This window comes from Myotis daubentonii, chromosome 11, assembly GCF_963259705.1.
Source record: "Myotis daubentonii chromosome 11, mMyoDau2.1, whole genome shotgun sequence".
Taxonomy (NCBI): domain Eukaryota; kingdom Metazoa; phylum Chordata; class Mammalia; order Chiroptera; family Vespertilionidae; genus Myotis; species Myotis daubentonii.
In genome coordinates, this window is record NC_081850.1 from 29,030,369 (window position 1) to 29,056,124 (window position 25,756).

The window sequence follows — 25,756 nt, forward strand, 5'->3', positions numbered from 1 at the left end:
AAGCAATGCATCCTACTAGAATACCCACCAACTTGCAGGAATAAACCTGGTTGCTTGAGGGTGAAGTAGCTCTGATGTCTTTGTTTTCAGGGTGGGTGTAGCTCCATATTTTCTGACGGGTAAGGAGACTTGGGGTAGGCTTGGAAGCTAAGAAAGCCTCGAATACCAAGCTGTATCTACCTATAGTACTCCAAGAGTAATGCAGGAAAGATGCGATGGAGCAGACAGCCACCAGAGGGCACTGTGATACCTCTTTGTGATTAGCTTCCCAATGTAGGCTTGAAAGAGGCTTGGGGACAAGTTTTAAAAAACCTAAACATGGAGGAATAGTTTGCTGATGTTAATAATTTTACTTTACTTTGAAAATACATAGGGTAAGAAAGGATGTGTTGTATTTGGAATAAAAAATCGCAAAGGATATCAATTGAAATTTCACAGGTAAAAGATACACAATATCCTTTAAGTGTCATGCAAATATACTAACCCTGCCTCATGATTTTGAAACTGCTCATAAAAATGACTCTGAGATACAATTTTTCACCTATCATGTTTTTAAGAATCTAAAACTCTGCCTGTCCAAGCAGTCTTACAGATTGTTGGGAGGAGCACTAATTTGGTTTGATTCTCAAGGAGGGAAATTTGGTAATATATTTGAAAGTTGTAAGTTCATTTACCTTCGACTTCCCTCATAGTCAAAAGAATGCACCTCACTGATGTACCGCTTACATACTAGGTTACGTAAGCAAGGGGTTGTTGTCGTTTTGTTTTTGTTTTTCATTAAAGCATCTTAATAATAGCTAAAGTTTGAAAATATAAATGTTGGGGGAGTCTGGTTAAATAACTCATGGTATATCAGAACAATAGAAAAACAGGAAGCGGAATATAAACAAGATGCTGTTTATTTACTAATATAAAAAGTCCTTTAAATTACTTTAGGTGAATAAAAGAAAGGCCCATAATAATGGACAAAACACGCCATCTCTCTCTCTCTTTTTAATTATGTTTTAGGAGTAAAGGATAATTATATATTTGTCTATGCAGAAGTTTTACCAGGACACACAGATGCCAGTAAATGTGGTCTTATTGAGGGTGACAAATGGAGAGAGTAAGACTTTATCCTATATGCCATTTTGTGAGGCATAGATTCATGCAAGTTCATTACCTATTCACAAAACTACATAGATAGAAATTTCCACGGGGAAAACTTTTGGTTAGTCCTTGAGAAAATATTGGCAATCATCTGGTGTATCATTCAAATGCATCAGTTATAGAAAGGGGGTTGTAGTCATCGTTACCAAGTTAGTTCGAAAGTTCCCAATTGCTTGAAATCAATTAGGAGGAGTCCTGGCAGCCTTGAAGTGAATCGGGTGACTTCTCCAGCCAGGTTGTCCCCGGGAAAAGTTGCAGGGGTGCCTAGATTTTCCTCTGGGACCTCTTTTTCTTTTTCAGCATCTTGACTGTCCATGATAGTCTTATTTCCCACCTCATACTGTTTACCACAGCTTGATCTGCCCTTTGGGCAAAGAGGAAATAAGTTATTGAACTTTTCCCTTACTTAGTAATGAAGGTATTCTAGTAATACATATTCATTTCTTCACGTAATAATTATTGAGTGTCCACTATGAATCTGGCACTGAACCACCTGCGGAGGATACAAATCTCTCAGACATAACCTTTCCCGCCTTCAAAGAGCTCACAGTCAGATGGGAAGATGGCAGCGTGTAATTGCTTGGAACAGTGATGTTTGCCTTGGAAAGCCAACCAGGGGATGCTCTCCTTTTCCCGAGAGAGGGTGAAGATGGAACCATTTCATAGATTTTAAAAGATGAGTAGGAATTATCTAAGGAAACAGGTTGGGATGGGGGGAGGGGCGAATTATTCTTAAGCAGAGGGGAAAAACACAGAAGTCAGAGATTTGGAAAAAAAAGAAACATGGCCCATTAGAAAAAGTGCTGGAGAGTTTAGTGTGACTAGTGTATGTTTGTTGACTTACTTTTGCATTTTGAGAGGAATTACTGCCTTTATTGCTACTATAATTAAGTACTTCCTAGTAGTATGTGTTCTAGGTACATTATGCTATTTAATCATAACAATAGAATGGAAGTACTTATTGTTATCTCCATGGTGGAGATAATGATACTGAGAAATAGAAAAGTTAAGTGATTTGTCTAGAGTTGCACATAGAGGTAGAGCTAGCACTCAGATTAACATCTGATTTCCAACCCTGTGCTCCAAAGTGTGAATGAGAGTGTTTGCTATGTCGCTTCTGTGCTCCTTTCAGATTCATATTTTACCTTTCTCTATCCTAATCTCTAACACTGGACTTGAGCCTGGATGTAGCTCATCAACAGTCTCCCTTGCACCTGGGATTCCAGTGTGGTTTGTCCCAGAGGTAGTGCAGGCAGAGGGAAAGGAGGAGATTGGAGTGTCAGGTCCTGGGCTTCCTTCCATCCTGTCATCTAGTGCTGCCTGGGACTCCCATGCATGGACCCCTGCTAATCTCTAGGCCTGTCAACCTGAGTCCTGGAAGGCAGCCTCTGCTTCCTGTCCTTGTCCTCGCAGGCATAAGGGTGATAACGTCTCTACTATACCTTCCCTTGTGATTTCCCTAACATACATCCCACCATTTTATAAATAGGCTCTTTATTACACCTTTTTCAATTTATCTTTATTTGAAAGCACCATCTGACTTGAGTTGGCACTGGATCAGTATTTAAGAAATCATCATTGTTATTATCTAAGTGAGAGTTGATGAAAGTTGAGTGTGACACAGAAATGAAGGGGATAAATTGGATCCCAAAATGATGAGAGGAATCCGAATTATAGGAGAGAGCTACAAGGAAAGAACAATATTCTTCAGTATTCTTTTTTATTTTAATTCCTCACACAAGGATATTTTTTATTGTCGGTTTTTTGTTTGTTTGGAGAGAGAGAGAGAGAGAGAGAGAGAGAGAGAGAGAGAGAGAGAGAGAGAGAGAGAAAGAAAGAAACAATGATGTGAGAGAGGAACATCAATTGGGTTACCTCCTGCATGTGCCATGACCAGGAACTGAACCTGCAGCCTTTTGGTGTACGGGAGAACACTCCAGCCAACTGAGCCATCAACCAGGGCAAGAAAAATATTCCTAAGGTTTCAGTTCTGTAAAGGAGTTCAAGTGGACCTACATTGCACCTTTCACATTATACTGCACAGAGGAAAACAGACTAAATTATTCACATTATTACAATAGTTCCCAACCGACATTAAAACACAGTTAAGGTCTACATACGTCGATGTACATGGAGCACATTACTCATTCATGGAGGTGGGGAGGGGAGTTGGTGCCAAGTATCTGATGGTGATTCATCAACACGTGATGAATATCAAGTAGTTATGACAAGAAGTAAGAGCATATCCTGGCAGGTGGCTCATGCAGTGGGGTGTATCAGCCTGCCCCATCTTCTTCGTTCTGAGGATTCAGGGAGGCAGTCAGCCTGGGGGGTGGGGGTGGGGGCTCAGGAAGGCAGTCAGCCTGGGGGGTGGGGGTGGGGGCTCAGGAAGGCAGTCAGCCTGGGGGGGGGGGGGGCTCAGGGAGGCAGTCGGCCTGGGGGGGGGCGCTCAGGGAGGCAGTCAGCCTGGGGGGGGCGGCTCAGGGAGGCAGTCGGCCTGGGGGGGGGGCTCAGGGAGGCAGTCAGCCTGGGGGGGGGGGGGCTCAGGGAGGCAGTCGGCCTGGGGGGGGGGGGCTCAGGGAGGCAGTCGGCCTGGGGGGGGGGGGGCTCAGGGAGGCAGTCAGCCTGGGGGGGGGCGCTCAGGGAGGCAGTCAGCCTGGGGGGGGGCGCTCAGGGAGGCAGTCAGCCTGGGGGGGGGGCTCAGGGAGGCAGTCGGCCTGGGGGGTGGGGGGGGGGCGCTCAGGGAGGCAGTCAGCCTGGGGGGGGGCTCAGGGAGGCAGTCGGCCTGGGGGGTGGGGGGGGGCGCTCAGGGAGGCAGTCAGCCTTGGGGGGGGGGCTCAGGGAGGCAGTCAGCCTGGGGGGGTGGGGGCTCAGGGAGGCAGTCAGCCTGGGGGGGGGGGCTCAGGGAGGCAGTCGGCCTGGGGGGGGGGGCGCTCAGGGAGGCAGTCGGCCTGGGGGGGGGGCGCTCAGGGAGGCAGTCAGCCTGGGGGGGTGGGGGCTCAGGGAGGCAGTCAGCCTGGGTGGGGGGGCTCAGGGAGGCAGTCGGCCTGGGGGGGGGGCGCTCAGGGAGGCAGTCAGCCGGGGGGGTGGGGGCTCAGGGAGGCAGTCGGCCTGGGGGGGTGGGGGCTCAGGGAGGCAGTCAGCCTGGGGGGGGCGCTCAGGGAGGCAGTCAGCCTGGGGGGGGGGGGCTCAGGGAGGCAGTCGGCCTCAGGAAGAATGGCAGCAACTAGCAGGATCCCTGCTTTGGAGTTCAGTTCAGAGTCCAACTCCAGGTTCTGGAAGAGGACAGAGGCAAAGGCAAAAGAGGTGCTGGCGGGACAAATGACAAGCTGGCATGTTGCTGCATCTCTGGAATGTTTGCCTAAACCACCCCGCTGTGCAGCAGCCTGGAGCAAGGCTGAGAGCACTGAAGGTCAGGTGGCTCTAACTGCAGGGAGTGAGAGTCCCTAACACATCCATCCACACAGGCAGCCAGCTGTGAGTTTCTGCCACGCCTATGCTTTCATCATGTGGCCAACATGTCTATTCCCCCTTATGTTCCAAAGCAGCAGCATTCTGGTGCGTTTAAGGAAACTCTGCTATCTTCATGTGTGTCTCTCAAGTTGTGGGACGTAAAACAGGGCAGGCATAAAACCAATGGCATTACATTATTAAATTCCATTTCCTATGAGATTCCTTTTCATGATAAAAAAAATAAAATAAAAGGTGGGGGGAGTTCAGAAAATGAAATATATTCAACATTGGCTTCTTTCTAGGGTTTAAAAATATATTTAGACTTACAGTCTCTAGAGTCCATACATAGAAAATGACTTCTTAAATTAACACATCAATTACTTATGGATAAGAATGATTGCACTGAAATAATAAATAACTTTTATAAGGAACACTTTATAGGAGATAAAATATAGATGGCTTCTTTGACTTATACAGGTGCTATATTAATCATTGGGGTGTAAATTATAGAGGTGAAGAGTTTACGCTTCTTTCCTTTGTGTTGAGCATTCTGATAAATGAGTGTCTAATGTGACAGGGAAAGATAACATAATGAATATCTTATTGTGCTTGAAGGAACATGAAAAAATAAAATCCTGACGCTGTATTCTGTTCCAGGGAGAATAAAAAGGCAGAAGTCCCTGGCCTGCCATACTCCAGTTGAGGGTGTCTGGCTGACAGCATGTTGGCACCAGCATCAAGGGACGCGATGGGCTTCAGCTCCAGGTGAGTTCAGTTCTCCCAGACACAGCAGGTGCTGAGAGAACCCTTACCCACAGAGCTCATAAAGTATCTCCATCCAGCCTTCCACCCTTTTAAAATATCAGGCTTCTGCATTTTTTAAAAGATTGTAGGTTTCTTTCAATTCTATGGTGCTTTAAAGTCAACGCGTATTCTCTTCTTTCTGCTTTTGACTTTAAGTGCGAACAGGTAACTATGACCGAGTTTCCTATGCCTGAACTGCAAGTAGAGTGAAAGATAAAACATCACACAGTTATTTGGGGGTAATGAGGGAAGGCTATTTATAGAAGGGACCAGAGTGGGAACCTGTGGTGGGGCAGCTCAGCCAAAGGTTAGGTGAGCCTCAGGAGGGGGGGGGGGGGGTGGCGAAGAATGTAGAAAAGACAGACAGAGAGAATAAGCTGGATAGGTGGATCTCCTGTGCCTGGCTGAGGCCACAGAGAGAAATCCAGACAGCAAGCTGATCCTTTATTTTATAGCCAGAGGTAAACAAGGTAGTGGTCACTATAGTTACATTGTTCTTGTGAGTTTCACTTGCTTTGGCAGCACTTGCTGCACCTCCCACAGCCCATTAGTTACCAGATAAGATCTAGGGAGTGTCATAAGGTCAAGCCTAATTATGCTAAGAGGACTGTGCCCTCTAAGCTGGGACTTGTTTGTGGTTTTGCCAACAGGTCAGTCAGAGGCTTAACCCTATAGCCGCTCCCTAGAGGAACCCAGCGTCATTAGGATTTTGAAATTATAGATTGTTTCATAGCCTTTTAAATATCTTTTTTAAAAATATGTTTTTATTGATTTGAGAGAGAGAGGAAGGGAAGGGATAGATAGAAACATCGATGAAAGAGAAACATCGGTCAGCTGCCTCCCGCATGCTGCACACTGGGGATCAAGCCCCAAACCTGAGCACATACCCTGACCGGGAATTGAACCAGTGACCTCCTGGTTCATGGGTTGACACTCAACCACTGAAGCACACAGGCCGGGCTCACAGTCTTTTTAACAGCAGGCACTGCGGGCTGTTTCTCTTGAGGACCTAAAACTTCATCACTGAGTTACACAATTAGAGCAGACAGATAATTCCATAACTCAAAAGACTCTTTGATTTATGGTTTTCAAATTATAAGAGATCAGAAGTAATGGCCAAATATATCCTTTGCTGCACAGATTCTGATTATGATCCTTCTTGAGTTTGTTCCTTCAGGAATCTGTTGTCAGAATGTATGTATCACTAGGGACATTAATATGAAACTTCTTGGGCTGAAGAGAGTAATAGGCTATAGGTTTAGGAAATGAAAGATAGTTATACAACTTTTTAAAAATCATTTTTTATACTTTGCAAGGCTTACATAGGTCTACATGCATGTCATTGCAATTCACATAGTTTCAAAGATTAATAGAGAAGGAAAGCTGATCAAGACAAATAGGTCAAGTGCTATAAAAAGATACACGGAACGTGCAATGAGTTTTAGTCTATTTATCAAATATGTTAATCCCTCCTTTGACACAGCAATTCTATATGTAGTGATTTAATGTAAGACAATCATTAGGGTGTCTAAAAAGATTTAAACAAAAGATGTTTCTCATAGCCTGTTTTAATAGTGGTGGAAATGATAATCAGCCCAAATATTTAATTGTGTAGAATATGAATATATATCTATTTTTCAAATAGTAAATTTCTATAGAACTATCAAAACAGATGCTTTAGAATAATACTTATGACATGGAAAAAGGAGTAGGCACATTTTTTAAAAATATATTTTTATTGATTTCAGAGCAGAAGGGAGATGGGGGGAGAGAGAGAGATAGAAACATCAGTGATGGGAGAATCATCGATGAATGGCCTCCTGCATGCTCCCCACTGGGGATAGAGCTGGCAATGCGGGCACTTGCTCTGATCTGGAATTGAACAGTGTCCTCCTGGTTCATAGATTGATACTCAACCACTGAGCCACACTGGCTGGGCCACATTTCTTAATTTAAAATAGCAGGGTGAAAAGTATGTTTATAGGACAACATTGATATGTTTATAGAGAACCTAGAAGGAAAGAAACGTACATGATGGTTTTTACCATTTTTACTTTTAACTTTCTGTTTTTCCCTGATATTTTTCAATAAGTATTTTACTATAATCAGAATAAAATAAAACTTAATTGTGAACATTAAATAATTAATATTTATAAGATAAAAAGGTTATAGACAAATCTATAATAATAAAAGCATAATATGTTAATTAGATGGGACGTCCTTCCAGACGACCTTCTGGATGAAGCTGGGGCTGCGAGGGAAGCCCAGGTCCCAGGTGCCAGAGAGAAGCTAGTCCCGGCAGCTGGGGGAAGGAAGGCCTACTCTTGCATGAATTTTGTGCATCGGGCCTCTAGTAAGGTTATAAAATAGAATTGGAGTAAAGCCCTGTATGTGTGTAAAAGTAAAAGCATATTTATGTAGTTTTTATTTATAAGGAAAAATATAAAACTTTTGTTTAAGTAAATGAGAGTTTGGGAGAGTGGAGATATTTCTGTTTAGTAAGTGTATAAAGGCCCCAAAGAAAGAATGGCATTTGAGTAAGGTTTTGAAGGCTAAATATACAGAAATGGGCTTTCACTTTTATGGATAATAACCAATGTTGATCTGTTGAGGTGGATAAACGTACATATTATGCTCACTTACGTCGTTCTACTTTTCATTTTGTAGACAGTCATAGCATAAGTGCTACACATTGCAGAAATTTGAATATTATTGTACTTCTTTAAAGCTTAAACTAAATCAATTTGATATACTAAGTGCTATCTTTTATTATACACTTACTCTTTGTAAATATTGCTGCATTTAAAACAAAAATTACATCATTGTGTAAGTAATTGCAATAAGAAAATATTCATCAAATCTTTGAAATTACTTATGCTTCATTTCCACATTCTGCAATTTTAAATTTTTCTGACTTTAGTGATACATGAATATGTTGTACATTTACTTATCTGAAAATCATAGAAGAAATGACTCTTAATTTCTTGGTATCTATCTTCCCCATCAACTGTGAGCTTCTAAGTCCATCTTTTGCCCTTTTTAGTCTTACTATATATTCTTCGTAATTCTTCTTCTTGCATTTTCCATCCCAGTATGTACCTTATAATTGTGTGAGCTAACGTGAAGTGGAAACTAGAAGCATGGCAGAAAACAGTGTGTACAATGGTAGTTTAGAGGTGTCAGCATGCCAACATGGGTGTGGGTGGGAAGAGTTGGGCTCAAATATTTATCCTGCCATGAATGAGTTAAGAAGCTCAGAGCATACTATTCTTTTCAAGCCTCAGGCTTAATTACTAGTTCCAAGTTGTCCCGATTCTATAAGTCAACTAATACAAATGTTTGTGGAAGCCTTTTGGAAATGTTTAAGCACTTTGCAGTTGTGAGTAGTGACTGGTGTGACTGACCATAAATAATACACACGACTTACCAAACCACACATGTGTGCGTATATGCGTGTGTATGCATCTAGAGAGAGACTGTTTATACTAAAAGTGGAAGTAGTTGTTCCTGTAATGAAATCACTTTTGCTTTTTAGTAACGAATGCTCAAGTACTTGTAGAGAAAACCACCGCCTTTTCACTTTAATGTATGGGGCTTGCCCATCAAATCGGCCTGGGTCAATAGTCCTGGAGGTGTTCTCTCTGCCCTTTGATCACAAAGGGAATTCAACTCTGGACAAAATCCCAAGATAATGAGCTTGGCAACACAGAGCCGCTTCCTTTTATGAAAAGTCCACTCACAAACTAAATGTGGTATGAAAATTAAGACAGAATATTAAGGTGGCATTGATTCATTGATCTGAAAACTATTTCTAACCATATAATATTAATAACACTCGTGACCTGAAATTTAAGCTGCAGCTATATCACACAACAAAAATAATTTAAGATTGCCAACAACTCTAGTAATAATTGAATTTAACAATTGAATTTACATGTACTTGAATTACTATAATGAGGATATATTGCAAACTATAATAAAATATTGGAAATTATAAAAGATGAGAATTTGTTCATACAAATCAGTATTCAGTAGTCATTTGAAAATGTGTGCCTAGAATAAATAAAAATATATTTCATACTGGTCGCACTGAGTTCCAAATAATATGTAGTAAAATCTGGAAAATTAGATCATCACCAATCCAAACGCTCAGCTGTTTTATGTGTGTGTGTGTGTGTGTGTTTTCTGTTCTTGATTTACATTTCATTCCAGTGACATGAAAAGTGACCAGAGCTAAAATAAATAAGTAAATAAATAAAATAAAATGAGACTGACTTTCAGAAGTATGGTATTCAATAACTAAAAGATGCAATCATTCAAAAAATTTAAGCATTTTCTACATACCTATAGAAATATCCCTGGACCTGTAGGAATATATATATTAATAAAGTATTTCTATCTTTGAGTAATTATCATCTACAAGAGGAGATATGCTGTATAGAGAGATGGTATATTAAATAGTACTATTAAGTAGTACTGGCATAGTATTTTATGCATATATGTATATCTGATATACATATATGAATATCTCATATGTATATACATATATTCATATGTATATTCAGATAACTACTTATTAGTGTTGGATGCCAGAAAATAAAGGGAGATCAAGAGCAAATTGTTTTCCAAAAGACAGACAACACTTCATTTGTGTTAAAACAATGGAAAAGGCCTCTTAAATGAAGCAGAATTTAATGTCAATTCAACAGAAATGATGTGCAGGTTGGGGGTGGCATTGTGGATGGAGGAAACAATATGTATAGAAAAATGACTTCAAATGTGAGGAGACAGAACAGAACAGCTAGGGATTCTGCTTTAGGAAAGGGTAGTAGTGATGAAGAGAAAGGGGTGGAGATTGATTTTGGTGATCTTGCATATTTGCCCAAGGAGTTTGCTCTTTATTTCAGGATCCTCCTCCACTGATCTGTAGACTTCACATTGTGCTGGACCCCAAGAACGTCACAAGTACAACACTTATAAATATTTTTTTCTAGAGTCAGAGGTAGTACTACTCAGTATTGGCATAGGGAGGGTGCTTTCACATGGGAGAGTGGGGTGGTCAGAGTGTTTTTGCACTAGCTGTCTCTCATGCAGTTTTAATTCAAAATAATCAATATGCCAAAGTGACATATTTGGGGGCTGGGTAGATTCTCTCTTCACTCTATCTAATATGTTCTATTGGGTTTTAAATTTTATTTATCCTACTTTTAATTTCCAGTAACATTTGTGTTATTACAGCACGCTGTTTTTGTCTTATAATCATAGCACATATCCCAATGTTTTTGTTGTTGTTCTTTAATTTTCTGTATTTTATCTTAGGTTGTTATTGTAGGTCTTAGCTACAGGTCTCAGTCATGTTGCAGTTTTGATCAAATAACTGATCATTTGTTCCCCATTTGTCTGTCATAGTGGGGTTTTAGAGGAGGAGCCGGGTAATTTAATTGCCTGCTGGTGTTCTGGAAACCACGCAGGGGGAGGGGGTTACATGTTCCTTGGTGAAGTATGCCAACGTCATGTAATAGCTCTGTCCAGAGTCTAAAGTGTACCAGGTTTATTTTCTCCAGAGAAAAAAAGACTTAAAATACCGTGTTCGGGGTGGGAGGTGATAGGAAGTGGAGAGGTAATTTGCTAGCTGTGGGGGCTGAGAGAGCAACCACGTCAGAATTTTATGAATTTTTCCCATTTCAGGACTGCACCTCACCCCTGTCTTCTGAAGCTTTTAGTTCTTCCAAGTATGTACTGGGCTGCTTGGACTCTTCTGTGGTGACTGCCTCACTTCTAGTGTGGACATCACCCTGTGGGCACACGGGCAGTCCTTTCTCAGCTCTGCTACGTCACTCATCATTTCTCTCCTTCTTACTCTCCACAATTCATGGGACGTAGCACCCCGATTGAGAGTATGGCTCTGAAACCAGACTGCCAGGGTTCTAATCGTAGCTTTACCACTTACTGAAATTGGAATGATTTGCAAGTTGCTTAGTGGTTCTGTGCCTCCATTGCCTCATCTGTAAAATGGAGATAATGATAGGGATGTTACAAACACTAGATGAGTTAGAACAGTGCCTGACATACCGTTGGCTGCTTGTCAACTTTGCTGTTGTTGTCATCTCTCTTTCACTCGCATTTCCACTTTCAATTCTAAGCCTTTATAAGTTGATTTTTTTAAAAAATTATTTTGCTGTCATTTGCCTGAGGTTTGGGGAAAGAGAAGAGATTAATACCGGTGGCCAAATCATCCGTTTTTTAAAAAAATAAAAATTATTAAGGCTTTTAATTTTATTCTTCTCGTTCCCCTGCCAATTTCCTTTCCTGGACAATCACATTTTTGTGTAATTAATACATTCTCTTTTTGGCATACTCCTTAATTTCATCTTGAGAACAAACAATAATAATTTTTAAAACACCCAGGTTAATTTCAGGGTTTTATTTATCTACATGAAAAAAACACTCATTCTGTTTTCCAAGATACTTTATTTAGAAGTATATGTGTGAAATCTCATAACCTCTGCTTAGGTCATGGACTATTATTTTGAGACATTGCCATTGGTGTGAGAACTTATGTACAGGATGATTTAAGGACACATCCAATTAATATTGTAATAAAAACTTTACCCAAAAAAGGGGGGATCTTATTTTGCTGCGTGTAACCTATTAAACAGGCAATAGAATCCCTATCTCCGGCGTGCAGATATTTGTTATAGAAATTCAGTTATTTAAATATTTATGAAATGAGAGTTGAGAGCAGCACTTTTGAAAAGCAGTTAATAATGAACAGACATCAGGGAGCTGTCATTATCACAGCAAATGCTTTTCAACTCCAGTGACTTCAGTGGTGCCGGAGCAGGCCATCACATTTAATTAAAAGCCGTCAGAAAATAAACTGAGAAATTGAACTGGAGAAAGCTGTCCTTTGCCAGGAGCGAAGGCGAAAGGAAAGCAAGGGAGGGAGAGCCTTGAAAGTAATAATGAATTGCGAAGCCCTTCAGCCTGCAACTTGTAATGCGCTCTGTCAGGTTTTAGTATCAGTTAAACTAGATTAATAGAGCAATTGCCGATTCTCTATCTTAAATCCTTCTCCCTCCTTCCCCTAGTATAGGCTCTCATGATAGATGGAAGCCTGAGTGGGTCAAAATTTCAATTCATTTCCCTGCTCAGTCACTTTTTCGGTAATCCTGGCATCTAAATTTGCCGGACACCAGCATTCTCTGTGATATTTTAAAAGCAGAAATAAACTTAGTTATTGACAGGCTTGCAGCTCTTATTTCCAGAGAGGCTTATTTCCTTCTTATTCAACAGACTGAGGGGCGGGGGGTGGGGGGAGGAATCTCCTGGAAGGCAAGGGATTGACATCTCCTTCTACCACTAGGGGCTACCAGAGGGAAGTGAATGACAAAGAGAAGATCACACATTTGTGGTAGCTTTAAGCACCCAGATTTATGGGACTCTGCAGAAGCGGTACCACAAGGACAAAAACAATTTGCCCTCGATCATTTTCTTCGTATAACAATGTTCTTTAATGAAGCTAGAGCTTCCCCGCTGTGGCCTTATTATGTTTTTCAGCATCAGTGAGAAATAGATTCCTTCGGAATTGTGAGAGAGCTCGTGAAACAGCAGGGATATTGAGATAGAGGATCAATTACTTTTTTTGCAGTAATTTTGAACTTGAAATGGCTCTAGCACAGCCGATGTAGACAAGAAGACAAACTGGCTTATTGAAAAGCTGTGTACAAATGACACAAACCACAAAAAGCTGAGGTTAACAAACTGTTTTTGTTGCCTAATCTCTTCTCAATACGATTACACAGCATCCCTTTATAGATTCTGTCCCAGAAGAAGCGAACAGAAACGGAAACTAGAATTTATTTGTCATCGATTTACATGTAAAATGTTAAAACATATTTAAGAATCTTTCTGAAACCCGCTACATCACTGCTTATGGGTTAAATCACACTCATTTTCATCTGAAGAAAGGATCTCGGAGCTATTGGTTATGATGGGAACTTAGAGGCCGAGATGAGGATGGAGACAGAAAAGCGTGTAGGGGTTATACATGTAGTAGATTATTATTGTATTTATGAAATACTCTAATTTGAGAAGTGCTTTCATGTCTGTTATGTCATTCAGTTCGGGCAACAGTCCTAGGAAGGCGTGAACTCAAACAGGCATTGATGTCGTACAAATGCTACAGTTAAGGGACACTGAGGCTCAGGCGGGTTCAATGATTGGCACCAGGGCTTGCAATTACCTTACTGGTAGCTGGCACCTGCACCTAAGTAATAGCCAGTACTCTTTCTTTCCCTTTAGTTTTCTTTTTAATCTGTTAATTGATTTTTTTTTCAGAGAGAAAGGAAGGGGGAGGGATAGAGAGATAGAAACATCAATGAGAGAGAAACATCCATCAGCTGCCTCCTCCACCCATCTACGGGGGATTGAGACCACAACCAGGGCATGTGCCCTGACCAGGAATCAAACCTGTGACCTCCTGGTTCCTGGCTCCATGCTCATCACTGCGCCACACCAGCTGGGCTGTTTCTCTTTAGCTTTTGTAAGAACTCCCATCTATTAATATGCAAATCGTTTAGCTGTAATGAAGTCAGTGTTACCAGAGTATATGATTTCTATTTCCATCTGCTGCATTGCGGCAGGACCGCCTCATTTGTGCTGACATGGGAGGCTCATGGGTCAATGGACCTTTAGTGAATGGAAACTCATAAGTGTACTTCATTCAGTGATTGACCTGCACCACCCGCAGGACTCCACAGCCGTCCAAGGGATGGGAAACTGAGAGAGCTGGGTAAGGGCTGTCGGAGACACTTCTTCACAAAAGGGGACATGATTTGAAAGCCACATTTTTCCCTGGCCATGGACTTTCCTGCCTGAAGGGAGGTTGAGGTGGGGCTTGGGCAAGAATGTCAATCACCCTAGTCAGTGAGATTGACTTAGAGAAATTGCTGAAGGTCCAGGTGGTAGTCTTCTCCTTAAAAGGAAGAGAAATGAACTTTCACGATTCAGATCACAAGAGAATGACTAAATGGAATTAAAGAGAGTGGAGGAGTAAGAAAAAGGTGCTGAGATCTCATGGTGAGGAGAACCTACTGAGAAATTAGGAACAAAAGATAGCTAAATTTCAAGTAAACTTGTTCATATTCATATAAATCAAATGTTGTCAGTGATTTGGATATATGAACTTAAAAAAGCTATTTTCTAATGTTTGATGTGAGTTTATTAAAAGGCTGGTAGCTCACTTTCTACTTCTCAACATAAGATTGTTATCAATATTTATAGTTATAATAAAATACAAGTATGGCATCCATTGGGTTGTGACTATGTGCCAGATATTTTCTAAAAACTCTATATTAAATATCATATACTATATAAATATATTAAATATCAAAATGAGTGTATAGCACGTTTAAGTGGCTTGCCCTGGAACAAAACACAAGGCTACTAAGTGGTAAAGTCAGAGTATTTAACCCTACAGCCTTCACCCTACCACGTTTCAGGTCTTTCCCTAACATAATAGTGAATTTGTTTCCTCATTAGGCAGTTGTGTTTTTTTTTTTGTTGTTTTTTTTTTTGCATTTGACAAACCCAAGACTTAGTGTGAATTTTACACTAGAATGATATTACTTGAATATTCCCAGAATATTTTGAGTTGGGACAAAGCCCATTATGCTTTCTTTTTTAAAAAGCATTTAATATTTTTCAATTTCAGTTGACATACATTATCATGTGAGTTTCAACTGTATACCCCAGTGATCAGACATTCTGTAACTTACTAAGTGACCATCCTGATAAATCTCTTGCCCATCTGACACCATATGTAGTTATTAGAATACTAGAGGCCCAGTGCACAAAATTCATGAGGGGGGGGGTGCCCTCAGCCCAGCCTGCACCCTCTCCAATTTGGGACACCTCAGGGGATGTCTGACTATTGGTTTAGGCCCGATCTAGGACATCCCTCTCACAGTTTGGGACTGCTGGCTCCTAACTGCTCACCTGTCTGCCTGATCACCCCTAACTGCCTTTGCCTGCTGGCCTGATAGCCTATAACTGCTGCCTTCCCTGCTGTCCTGGTCGCTCTTAACTACCGCCCCCCCACCCCCCTGCCAGCCTGGTCTCCCCTCACTGCCACCACTGCTGGCCTGGTCACCCCACACAACCTGCGACTTGGTTGTTTGGTCACCCTCCCTGCCCCCTGCCAGCCTGGTCACCCCACGCAGCCTGCTGGTCAGTTGTTGCGTGAGGACATCCCAAACAATTTGCATATTCCTCTATTATTAAGTCTAGATTTTCTGAAACAAATTTTATGTTCTATCACCTAAAATGATGGTGTTGTCTTCAAAATAGTTCCACTTTAATTAGATAATAATTCCTATATCTGTGCAACAAGAATTGTGGATATGTGCCGAATGAGAGGGTCATGTCTCACAAAATTAACTTCCTCATGTATTACCAACATTTTCAAGTTAAAGAGGAAGAGAAAGGGGAGAAAGTAATTGTTAACATAAGGACCTAGAAGAAATTATAGTGAATTAAATTCAAGGTGTATGTAGAGAAGTTAGTACCAAAAAGGAGCAAGGAGACTTTTTTTTGAGAAAGAAGAAACAGTAAGGGAGAGAGGAAAATGAAGGAAGGGATAGGAAACTATACAAAACAAAACCAAAAATCAAAACACAAAATCTTGAGAGTAGGGCACTTACATTAGGTTAGAGTTAATAATTATAGTTTTCAAATTAAAAAGTAGGCAAAGTCATTTGCAGATGCAGTATTTACTGAACACCCTACTAGGCACATTATAGACTATATGCCAAAGGCAAATATAAATCAAAAGCTATAGGGGGCTTTTTATTTTTTAAAATTTATTGATTTTTACAGAGAGGAAGAGAGAGGGATAGAGAGTTAGTAATATCGATGAGAGAGAAGCATCAATCAGCTGCCTGCTGTACAACCCCTACTGGGGATCAAGCCTGAAACTAAGGTACATGCCCATGACCAGAATCGAATCCGGGACCCTTCAGTCTGTGGGGCTGATGCTCTATCCACTGAGCAAAACTGGTTAGGGATATAAGGGCTTTTTGAAAAATAAAAGGAAACATTGCCTTTTCATTATTATAGCTGAGAAGCTCCTAAGTGAAAACAGTTCTTTAAAATTATGAAAATGAATGTTCAGAAAGCTAATTCCTCTAAGATGGCTTAGTATATATGATAGCTTAAAACTCAAGAGTAGGGAAAGGCTTTTGCATCTTTTATATCATTTGTAATTATATCAGTAACTCTAAAAAGCTGATGAACTTCGAGGATTGTAATGAAATGGGGGAAAAAAGGAGATCTGAGATTTATGACAAATCCTTAGGGAAGCGTGCATGCTGAAAAGGTGGTTTTTCTCTCTTGCAGGTCTGTTCTTTGCAAGTCACCATACTGCCTTTTAATTTAAAATACATTCTTACAAATCAAATTTACTGGAATTATTTTAAAACACATTTCAGAAGGATGCATGTTTTATTACCTACTTTTATTAACTCCCTTTAAACAAATATGTATATCCTTTTGGAAAACATAGAAAATAGAAATAAATAATATACATTACAAATGCTTTTAATATCAGTACTTTGATATCTGGATAATATCGATAGTTTACATCTGGATGTTTTCTATATACGTGTCAATATCTAAATATGTGTGTGTGTATCATCATCGCCATTGTTAGCATTATTTTTAATGTTTTGGTGAAACAGCATTATTTCACTTAATTGTTTTATTACCCCCATTTATAGACGATAAAATCAGGCTTAGGAAGGTGAGATAACTTGTTCAAGGTCCTGTGACAGTCCTGGGTGGCAGAGCCCAGAGTTGAACCCCAGGCAGTCAAAAACCTATGTTCACAGCACACAACACTGGCTGCCATAGTAGATTGCGAGCCTCTTTATGTGTGTGCTGTAGTATATGGAATCGAATGTTCTGAGTAGTTTTATAAAAATCCATTGCATGGATTCCTTGAAATTTTAAACTAGCCCCTATTCTTAAGTATTTTGGTTGTTTCTAATTTTTCCTTATTAGGCAATAAATCATTGTTATTTCCACCAGTTAGTCGTTCACACTCACAAAACTGCATCCTCTTTGGCTAAGTGTCCAATAATTTAAAGTTAGCAAAATTAGATTAACTGGTTCAATTAAGAGGCATTAACCATTGCTTATGATTTATCATTCCCTAAGATTTTTCTTTTAGTTTTCACTTAAACTTTATCTTCTCAATGCCAGAATATAGAAGGGAGTATTCTAAACATTTAGAGATAGCTTCTGAATCTGTAAAACAGTGAGAGCAAAGAAGAGAATTAATGATCTGGTTAGAGTTACTGAATCATACAGGGCTGGATCAGCCGTGGCTGCCAGTGAACATGTATTTCCAAGAGAGGGAATCCAAAATGAATCGCTTCTCGTGTTTGCATAGTCCTGGCAATTGTAACATTGCCACCAACCATTATTGCCATAGTTCGTTCCCTTCCATCTAATTTGAACATTAGTCAAATGTTGATTTTATTACTTGCACTAGATTATTGATATGCTGGTCATGCATAACTCCCAGTTATCTTTAACTCCATTCCTTTTGGGCAGAGAGATATACAGACTATAGACTGGCAGCAATGGGAGGCAAGAAGCAGGCTGTCCCAGAAACACACAGTAATTGAACACCTTCCCAAATCCTTCTCAAAAGTTCAGTTGTGGAGGAAACTGAGTGAAGAAATGCTGCAAGAAATTGTCTGATCAGTCCCCCCTATATTTTGTGTTTAAGTGAAGCCTACATATCTATTTAACAAAATAATAAGCTATGCTATTGAAATCCTTACCACATCCTATATAATAAATGCCCAATATGCAAATCGACTGAACGGTGGAACGACCAGTGGAACGACTGGTTGCTATGAAGTGCACTGACCACCAGGGGGCAGATGCTCAACACAGGAGCTGCCCCCAGCCCACAGGCCCCAGGCCAGCCAAGGTGGGTGCCATTGGGGCCCCCCTGGTCTCCCTGCAGAGGGAGGCGACAGTGGTGGTGAGTGGCGGGGCTGATGCACCGGTGGCACCAGGCCAGCCAAAGCAGGTGTTAGTGGGGCCCTCATTTGCCCTGCCGGTCGCCCCACAGATTGGCCCTGGTCGCTGGCCAGGCCTAGGGACCCTACCCGTGCATGAGTTTCGTGCCCAAGGCCTCTAGTATTATTACAAAAATTAACTTGAGTATTTCCCACATAACCCAAGGTATACTTTTTGTGAAGACCAAAGGGATTAACCTCTCTCAACCAACCAGTGGCGGAGGGCAGTGTGTTCTGTGAGAAACATGGTTTTATGGATACTATGTGTCACATAACTGATGTTTCTCTTTTTGAGTAGGCTATCAGGATGCCCCAAACCGTATTTAACAGTGGTTAGGAAATGCAACCAAGACCTTATTCTATGAGTGGAAGATATGAACCTCAAATTGTATCTTTTCTACTCATTTGTACATCAGTTTGCATATTTTCCTCCTTCACTCACGTTTCTTTGTAGGCAGCCTCAAGTCCCATTGCAAATTAGTGGGCTATGAACAGCTTTACACATAAAATAATTGTCTTAGTATTTGAATGTTGACTATATGAAGTTAATATTTTCATAATGTTAAGTGGTTTTCTATCTAGAAGAAAGGAGAGGGAAGATGAGGATATAAGTTTAATCAATAACTCAAAAACAGTAACCATGTCAATAGCAGATGACATGGAAATTGAAAACAACAGCAATTGTAGAAAGCTCATTTGCAGTTTGAGGCATATATGTGGTCCCAGAAAAGGCGATGGGAAGGGCGGTGGAAGAAGGAAAATGTGGTTGTTACTTAGAAGTAGGAAGGAAGAATCATACTTACAATGAAGAAAACAGGGGTTCCCGTGCCCAGACTCTGAGAAGACCCTGTCAGGGGAGAAGGTCAGATGCTATTCCCTGAAGCAGTGCTATCGATCACCTATCTTTACCTAAATCCTCCAGGTGTTATAGTTCTGGTGGGACCTGCAGGGATGGCAACAGTGAAAGTGATGCACACAGCATGGTGGGCAACAGAATGCAATAATGCATTCTGGTAATAATTTATATCAAACACTTAATATGCGCTGGTAATAAGTTATATTAGACACGATATGTTTGCTCTGGAACAGATTGGACAGGTGTTGGAGTGAAAAGTATTTGCACTAACCCCCTCCTGGTGGTCAGTATGACTCTTTCTCCTTGCTCCTCCTGGAGCTACCCTTCCTCCATCGTGGTAAGGGGGCCTCAGCAAAGGCAAGAGGGGTGCAGACACCCAACTCCATCCCTGTATCAGGATGTAGAACGGGCAACCAGCCGAGTGCCTCCTCAGCTGCTGAAACGGGAAGATAGAGTGAGAGATGGAACAGGGGAATTAGCCAAGACTGTCATCTATGCATGGCAGCAAAAGCAGCGTGGTCTGGTGGAAAATAACCCATTAGTCTGATAAGAGGATTTAGGGTAATTCTGTCATTCTGTTTTGAATGTCCTTAGTCACTTAACCTCTGCTGACCTCACATTCGTCATCTGCAGAGAGGGAGAAATGAAACATGTGGAAAGCCTCAAGCACAATGCCCAACAGAGAATATGACCATTAAAAATGTCCCTTCATGCCATCTAAGTCCAGCCCATGAACTTGTTAGATCACCAGTTTCCTAATTGGCTTTTATTTAAGAAAGCACTGTATTTAGAGTGATAATTCTACAGTACCATAATTGTGCCCCCCAAGTGGAGTTACAGAGTTAGTACATTTCCTTAGAAAACTTGGGGAATATGGTCATATTTTTTAGTTCAGATTCCCAAAACTACACAGATAGGTAGAGTACTTCATGTAGTTAACAAGCTTTCTGGGTAGTCATTGAGGAGGCATTTGGACCCACTGATTTCTTGAAACACAGTGTAGCAGTAAAGAGAGCTAACAATTTCACAGTATAACTTTGTAGGTCTCGGTCTCTCTCTCTCTCTCTCTCTCTCTCTCTCTCTCTCTCTCTCTCTCTCTCTCTCTCTCTCTCCCCATCCTCATCTAACCTTCAAAAGCTGAAAATGGACCAAACCCTGCTTTTGTAACTGATTTTACTTATTTCCTTTAATGTCTTATTCTTTGTCTTACTCACTCAACCTCCTCCTTCGTCCTCTCCACATGTCTGTTCTGTCCTCTCTTCAGCAATTTCATCCACCTTCCCATTTTCAACTCATTATAGATCCATATCTTCTATTCTAGCTTTTCTCTTAAAATCCAGTCTTCACTCTGAATTCCAATTTCCCGACATTTCCTTCATGCCCCACCATCTTTTCAGACTTAAGAGTGAAACATTGAACTCTCAGGTTCTCGTCACCTCAAGGAGCTCCTCACTGCCTAGGCAAGGGCCTGGCACTGTTGATGGACAGAACTTGTAGCAACTCATAGGAAAAGGCAGTCGCCTAGAGTTGTCAACACAAACCCAGACCAGCAGGACAGGGTTGCTGAGCCTTAAAGCTGAGCACATTGCAAGGGAAGAATGTGCTAAGCTCTATAAAATGATGAAATTTGCAAGGGCATCTTTAAGAAAAAGTAATTTTGTTATTATATATTTAAAATATATAAACTGTAAAATTCTATTTATTTTTTCTTTAAAAAAATACTTCGTTAATTCAGTGTACAGCTTGAAAAAAAAAATCCGAAGATTAAATAAGGGGCTAGAAGGAAAAAATAAGTTTTCCTCCTACGTTGTACTATAGTTTACCTTTTTTAATGTTTTGTTTTATGAGCTCAAGTTTATGTTGGAAACCTTGTCCTGTATTATTTTTGTCTCTCTACTCATGTTTTACTTGAACACTGACATTTTTGTGACTCTATAGTTCTGTTTCTGTGTTTCAATGAGAATTCTCAGATGGGTGCTGCATGTTCTTCCATGTGAAGGTACCTCCTGGAACCCGGTGGAAGAGAGTTTCTGGGGGTGGTGAGCTGCCCTGAAAGCGTAGTCTCTTTTTTTTTTCCTTCTAAATCTTGATATTATAAGTGAAATAGGCTGTAACAGCAGGAAGCCGAGATAGTGACGGGAGAGAGAACACATTCTCACTTACCAAAGAGGGTGGATATGGAGTGGAAAGATATAAAAAGGACTAGAGGGGTAATTAGGAGTCCAGAGGAAGCTAATTAACTTGTCCTTAACGGTGAATGGCTTTTGCAGAGTGGGCAGCCATACAGGGATGGGCGGGCAGTAGCGAGCTCCTGGGTTTTAAAAGCAGAGGATCAATACAGGGAAGGGAAAAAAATACAGCAGAACACAGAAGACTTAGGTTAGCTAGTGATTATAAATTGTCAGAGCAGGGGAAATCGAGGATTCAGCTTTATTTTCTCTCTCTCAAAATTGTTTATCACATATCTTGGAAGTAGGAATTAGAAAAAATAAAAATCAATGTATGTTGTGTTAAAATGACTTTTTTAAAAAAATAAGTTTACCTGCCTTCTCCAGAGCCACAACTGAGGGATTCTAACCTTTTGACCTAAGTAGCCAATCCCTTGGCGCCACCTGGTGGCATCTATTGTAATACCAGGCATGGAGCCTCCAAAATTACTCTCATCTGTAAGAAGATGTGATTTTCAAACTGAACCTAGGAAGTGATGGAAAATGGCGGAGAAGATGGAATAGCTTGGGCAGTGGAAGGGAATATCAGCCATGGCAGAGCTTCCCAGCATTGTAGGTCTGACTGGTGATCACCTTCACCTCCATGAATTCTAGCTTGAGAGAAATAAGTTGTTCTGTATAGTTTTCTTATAATGGAAACTATTCTCATAAGCACAAAGAATGTAAGGCAAAAGAAAAGTGATATTTAACAAAGCCCACTTATGTGTTAAGTTGCCAGTGCCTTGGGATCATAAGTAATAATATCTTTAATTTCTAATTTCCAAATTATGGGAAGTATGTGGCACACATCTGAGAGTGACATAAAAGTAATGGAAATATCTAAGAACTTATCCATCACATAGTTATATCTAGAGCATTCTTAGAACCTTATAAACAGGAGAGCTGGCCAAACGCCCCAAAGCAAGACAGGCAGAAAAGGAAAGGAGCGAGGGAAGCCACAAAACTAGAAAAGGCATCACTGGAAGGATTGGGCTTAGAGTTCAGACTGGGCTGAGAAACAAGTGAAACCAGAATGGATTGAGCATGGACAGGCTGCCCTGACATTTAATACGAGAATTCACAGGCATGAGAAAGGCAGCAGGGTAGTCAAATCTTTTCAAAGGAGGGTTTGAGAGAATTAAGATCTTAGCAGTGGGGGCCAAGGCATAGCCATATTTTGAGAAGTTTAAGAGACCAAAAACCCCTAAAAAACAAACAATGCCCTGAAGGTGTTGCTCAGTGGTTCAAGCTTTGGCCTGCACACCAAAGAGTCGAGGGTTCAATTCCTGGTAAAGGGCATGTACCTGGGTTGCAGGTTTGATCCCCAGACGCACAACCATCGATATGCCTCTCTCACATTGTTGTCTCTCTTTTCTCTCTCCCTCTCTTCCATTCTCTAAACAAACAAACAAAACACACAAAAAAACAAAACAAACAAAAAACAATGGAAAAATATCATTGGGCAAAGATTAACAACAATCTTATTTAATCTCAAGCAGTATTCTATACACTTTCTTTTTTAAATATATTTTATTGATTTTTTACAGAGAGGAAGGGAGAGAGATAGAGAGTTAGAAACATCGATGAGAGAGAAACATCGATCAGCTGCCTCCTGCACATCTCCCACTGGGGATATGCCCGCAACCCAGGTACATGCCCTTGACCGGAATCGAACCTGGGACTTTTCAGTCCGCAGGCCGACGCTCTATCCACTGAGCCAAACCGGTTTCGGCATTCTATACACTTTCACGTATCTCTTAATCTTTACAGAAATCCTCTGGGATATGTAGTGAATTCCCTGTTTTATAGGTGATATTTCCACCAAAGTTCATAGTGAAACTAGAGTTTAGGAAGGTTCTCATGGAAGGATGCTATGTGAATGTTCAAGTAAGTATACCTAGTGACACTAGCACATCTAAGGTGCTCAATTGATATCCATGAAGGAATGTTAAGGCAGGAAAATATACCTGCTCTTAACGTAAAGGGAGGTTGACATTAGAAATTAGAGACTCTGCAGTAAACAAGGTAAGCGCTATATGAAATTTTAGGAGCAAAGCTGTTGCTTTTCCTATTTAACTTGTCCTTCAATACATGGTGGCTATGAGAGAAGATGATAAATGAGATATTCTGGTAATGAATTTTAAACCTCAAAATTTGAAAACAACTTACTCTATGAAAGGAAAAAAAATGGAACGATATTTCTCAAAATCTGTGTCACAGAACACAAGCTCTGGGAAATGTTAATAAGCATTCTCTGGAAAAATATCTGAAGAGTTGGTAACTTGATTTGGGGAGTTTTCTGGGTACCTTCCTGCTTTAAGAGATTCACAGTGGACAGCAGCTTGGTAAAGGCTCTGAGAAGTCCAGTGGCAGCAATCTGTGGGAATCGTTTACCCTACTCTTGTCCAGTCATCTTGTTGGCCTTACAGTACTTTTTTCCCCTTTGCAATATATGTAACATTTGTTTATCAATATTCTTTTACTTTGGGAGATACACTGAGTGGCCAGATTATTATGACCACCTGATGTTTGTAGGCAAATTAGCTATAATTTCACACTGAAGTTGCTAGAGGGCCAGACCATTATAAATAGGGAAGCAGGTTGTTTACCACAACAGAAGTGATTTTTTTTCTAAAGGTATGGGTAAACAACGTGATTTAGCAGCATTTGAATGTGGAATATATATATATTGTAATGCTCAGTAAGATCCACTATCACTAAAATAAAGACTATTTTTGGAAGGTCCTTTAATTTGAGAAAACTCATTCAGTTTTGCTCTAAGCTAACCATATTAACAGTCAAATACTACACATAGCAAACTTTTTTTTTGTAGAGTTTGTCTAGCAATCAGAACTCAATTTGTCATTGATTTTCATTGTCATATACTGTTCATTCTTGTGTTGATGGTCCAGGCAATTTGTAATCGATTGAATATATTTGTGTCCTCTTAAAAGATGAGGCACTTGGCAAGCACTTATAATTTCATATATTTAATAATTTTCACAGCAAGCCTAAATATTACCCATTGCGTTTATCTTGATTTACATTTACAAAAGAAGGAATGAAAGGATGAAGGAAGACAAAAAATGTCAATATTTAAGGAATTATAAAGTATATTGGTTGTACCCAATTTGTATATTCTCTGCTATGAGGAACTTTGATTTAGCAAGATTTAAAAGTCCTGGCATATTTTCAGTGTTGTTGAATCACATTAGTTTACAAAAAGGAAATAAAATCATTTCCATTTACAATCTTCCTAAAAGTAAAGGTGTCTGTTTCTAGACACTGATAAGACAAGGCATGTTGCTATTGAGGAGTGTTACTGTGATCTCAAGCTTAAGTTCACATGATAAGAAGAACATTGCTTTATGCAACAAAGCACTGAAATCCATGGTAACCCCAGTGAAACTGTAGAACTTACAGCATAATCAAAGCTGATGTTTGACAAGGGAAACCTTTTCCTCATAAGAAATGAGTTGACTCTCAATTTCAGACAAATGTCTTACTTGAGCTCTAGCTTGCATATTTTAATTTAGCAAACAATCACAGTACTTTATTTTTCTCAATTTCTTTTTTTAAAATCTATATTTTTGTTGATAGTATTACAGATGTCTCCCATCTCTCCTTTCTACCCCTCTCCTCCAGCCCCTACCCACCCCCCCAGATCTTCACCTCCCTATTGCCTGTGTCCATGGGCTATGCGTATAAGTATATAAGTTCTTTAGTTTATCTCTTCTCATCCCCCGATCCGCACAACGAGGAATGACGGTTTGTTCCATGCCTTCATGCTTCGGGTCTTATTTTGTTGGTCAGTCCATTTTGTTCATTGGATTCCACAAATAAGTGAGATAATGTGATATTTATCTTTCCCAGATTGGCTTATTTCACTTAGCATAATAGTCTGCTATTCCATGCATATTGTCCCTAAGAGTAAATGGATAAAAGACTTACATGTAAAACATGAAGCCATAAAAATATCATAAGAAAACATAGGCAAAAATCTCAGACATCTCACGTAGCAGAATTTTTGCTGATACATCTCTTAGGGCAAGAGAAACAAAAGGAAAAAATAAACAAATGGGATTACATCAACATATAAAGCTTTGCACAGCCGAAACCAGTTTCACTCGGTGGATAGAGCATTGGCCTGCGGACTGAAGGGTCCCAGGTTCGATTCCAGTCAAGGGCATATACCT